Raw genomic sequence first — 4,124 nt, 5'->3', positions numbered from 1 at the left:
ACTGCTGATAACCTTCAATTCTCAGGCCCTGTTAAGCTACTAGTAGACGTCAGAGCCCAAGAGTGGCAGTGTATCAAATGAAACTGCTCTAGAGCAAGATAGAAAGGAAATGACTGTCTCACTCTTCATGGGCCTTTATCATCTTAGGTCTGAAGTCACTCCACCATTTTGAAGTTTATTTGGGGAAAAAAATAATCACAGAATCATGTGGCTGAAGTCGTAAGAGGGTGTGACGACAATGTAAGCATAATCTTGGACATGGGTAGCCAGATGGAGCACCATTGCAATAATTACTGTCCATCGTGCCACACCAGTTCACAAGAGAAAACATATTTAGGACACTTTTCGTAGCTTTTATCTTTATTTATCTTTATTTCTGGCAGAATAGAGTTATATCGGTTTCAAGAGACTTTGCCTGCCGGGGAAGATAGCTGGCTGTGTCACAGCTGACACAAGCGGGTAACACGAGCAAGCTTCCCATTTGGCTTAAGGAAGTTAGATAATCTGGTTTTGTTTGAGTAAATTCTCAGACAATGTTTCCTTTCAGATCCCATCACTACAGCAAAGTTTTAAGATGGGTCAAATAAACTCCCACACAAAATGATATACCCACACAAAATGAAAATGCATAAACTCATAATAAGCAGCATTTCATGAACTGAATCAGTATAAAAATGTACTGACAGGTATTAGAACTGACAGTAAATACCATTTTATAAAATGCACTACTGCTTAATGATAATTTAATTGTATACGTAAAGGTAGTGAAATGGATTTTCCTTAAAATTATGTGCACCTTAGACCCACTGTTGCCAGTTAACATAAAGGATATTAGCCTGTTACTACTACCAGTTACTCCATGAGCGCCCCTGACAGCTCTAAAGGTTTAACCACACAGACAACTTATGTGCCAACCTGATACCACAGGGTAAAATTTGTCCTCTTATTATGCTTTGAAAACCTACAAAACTGCACTTTAAAAACATACTGAAATATTGAATGTACTAAAAAGTTGCAGTGTTTAGAACTCCAGTTACAAACATGAAAATAAAACTGCAGAAAAGCTCAGTTATTCAACCTTAATGGAAATGTTGTGGGGGCAGGAGGGTGTATTAAAGGTAATACACAATCTACTGTTTTGTCTACCTACTTGGGCAGGCCCCTGTCGTCATGGCATGGATCACAGCCTAAAGCCTTGTTGGCTCAGAAACTGCCATACTTGCCATTGCAGGATGGGATACCAGTGGGAGCTTAGTGCCACTGCTAATGCTAATGTTGTCTTTATTGCACATGCCTCAGTGCTTCCCAAAACACAGCAAAAGCAGCTTCTCAGTTGCCACCGAGAGCTCGATGCCAACACCAATCTGAAATCTCTGCCTATCAGTGTACCACTCCTCAACTTGGGTGCCCAGCTGAGATACATTGCTGCTTACCCTGAACCAGGGAAACTCCAGGCTCTACCCCTGTAATGTCCTTCTGAGTATACGCAGTTATTCTGAGTCTGATAGGGAACACGGCACTCTGCCCTCAGTAGTGCAGGACTAATTCACCCCAACATGTATGTTTTTCAACATGTAGCAAGACAAACAGCAGGTTAGGAAATTCCTGGAGCACTGGTTTTGGTGTGAGATAAAGTCACATCTCTCTTAAAGCAATTATAAAGTGGATTCAAAGAGATGAATCCTTGCCTATGTCTGGTTTTTGCTTGAATACTGTCACAACTGGGCAAGTGAATCTATGTGTCTCCCCCCAGTCTATCTTGTAGCATGCTCCAGCTCTTCTCAACAATCTGATATTCAACATCACCAACTTTGAAAAGGGACTTGCAACTTAGATGAGAAAACATCTGCAGACAGTTAACTGTGTAATGCAGCATCATGTGGGACATAAAGCACTTCCAGAGAAAACAAGTAGACCCTTTCTAGCTCCAGGAATCCCTGAGGAATGAGCACTTTTATATTTGCCATATTACTCTGAAAATCACTACTCAAACTAAACAAAATTTAAGTAAGAAATAAATAAAGCTTTATTATATTCAAACAGAAAGTTAAGGTACTAGTAACTAGACAGGACAAAAGCATGCTCTTACAGCTAGCTGGCACGTTGTCTTTATCTCCACAGCGTCTGCATGCCCATTCAGTTAACAGCTGATAGGGACAAATTTGCAGGTGATAGGACTGGAGCCAAATGGACTATGCAAAACCTTATATGCCAGATACATATCACAGAATAGGCTCCCTTTTCAAGTCACACTTCAGATAAGAACATAGAAGTGATTACAGTAGCTCAGACTAGACAGTCGTGCAGCTCAGTGCTTTAACAGTTGACAGCATCCAAAAATAGATGCCTCGAGGAAAGCATAGGAACAAAGAAAGTACATAATAATACTCCCTTAGCTTCCATCAGTGTGCAGTTTGGCACTGCCTGAGAAAGCCAGTACCTAATCCCACAGAAAGATTACCAGAAGAAAGTTACCCTTCCAAAAAATGTTCAGTCCATGTGAACTGGTAGAGTGAGGCTGTACAACTGCACACTTTGCACTATGGAGTTGTAGAGCATTTATCAGGTCTGATGCTTAAAAACCATTTGTGCCATTTCATGGAACCAGGTTAACTCTCTGTGTTAGCTACTGCTTGAAGACAACCAGCTGTGCAAACCCTTGCATATTCTCTGATTTACTTCCTCCAACCCACCTTTAAAAGGAGTTGGTTACTTTTCTCCTCACATTTGAAGGTGAGAGCACTGCTAGCTTTCCTTGCTTAACTAGTTTTTTTTTTAATTACACTATCTCATGGATTATACATTTTCAAAAGCAGCTAACAGCAGAAAGCAGAGTTAAGGGTGAGATATTAAGCTATGCCTCACCAACCAGTTTGGGGAATTTTGTCACAGTTGTGCCACTTTGCACTTTTTTATTTTTGGAATGCTTTCTGACAGCAGAGTCCATACCCTTAAGTAAAATCAGACCTAATTCTATGAGGGGATACATAAGGAACAGGAACACGTGCTCTCTACCCCAGGTAACCTGCAATCCAAAGCTCGCTCTCCTGCCATGGAACAAATAGTTCCAGTGAACTCAATGAGATTTTGCACTACAGTTAAGCATATACCTAAGTCTTACCAATATTGGTGCCTACTTTAAACAGCTGGGTATAATTAATGGAGGGTAAAAGGTTATTAGTGATAATGACATGTTAATTATATGTCTAAACTAATACCATTCTTTTACACCTGTTTTTCAAACCTTTTGCTCTAATTCATTTCCTATTCTGTTTTCAATTTAATCATTTATCCCAGTCTCTCATGTACATTTTTTTTCTGCCCAAACAGATAAATAGTTACTCGTGGATAAATAAGTCTCCCACAACTACGTACTGAACTAACATACTGAGGTAGAGGTCAACTGAAATTCTGGACAGAACAATTTATGTGCTAGACAAACTGTCTCAACTTCAATTTTGCTGTTCTAAAATGTCACCTGATTGTATACAAAAGTTTTATCTTAAATACATTTGAGTATACATTGATAGTATCAACAAAATGCATGTGTGTGCATTTGCACACACATTTTAAATGATTAGCTGTGGAAAAAAATTCCCAATGTACTAATATATAATTCATTCACATAGAAACTCTCTGCTCTAAAACACTTCCACACTGATAGAAGTCAGTGTTTCATAGCACTCAAGAGCTGCAGACACTCAGCATTTTGGGTATTAGTAAAAGCTGGGAACAAGAGTAAAGTATAACACACCTCAACGCCATATTGAGGAAATATAAAGCACCTCAGCAACAATTGCTCTGCTCTCCTAGAGAAATCGGGTTGTAAACAACCTCCTTTAGAGGAAGAATGTTGTAAAGAAAACGTTTTCATTCAACAACTTAGAGGGAATTTGCTATGCACTCCTACAACTCCTGTGCTTTAATTTCAATTAGGCACTAAAATGAACCCTTTATGCAGCACTCAGGAAACTCTTAGTCTTCTGGGATTTAGGCAATTGATTAATTTTTCGTATTTAAATAACAATGAGCTGAATCACGAGGGAGTGTGAATGTATGCACACCAACCCCCAATTTCTGAGTGCCTACCGCTGGTGTTACAGACGCTGAGGTAACCTCCTACG

The sequence above is a fragment of the Mycteria americana genome, chromosome 4 (genome assembly GCF_035582795.1).
Source record: "Mycteria americana isolate JAX WOST 10 ecotype Jacksonville Zoo and Gardens chromosome 4, USCA_MyAme_1.0, whole genome shotgun sequence".
Lineage (NCBI taxonomy): Eukaryota > Metazoa > Chordata > Aves > Ciconiiformes > Ciconiidae > Mycteria > Mycteria americana.
The sequence above is the reverse complement of the archived record's forward strand: the minus strand, read 5'-3'. Positions refer to the sequence as shown.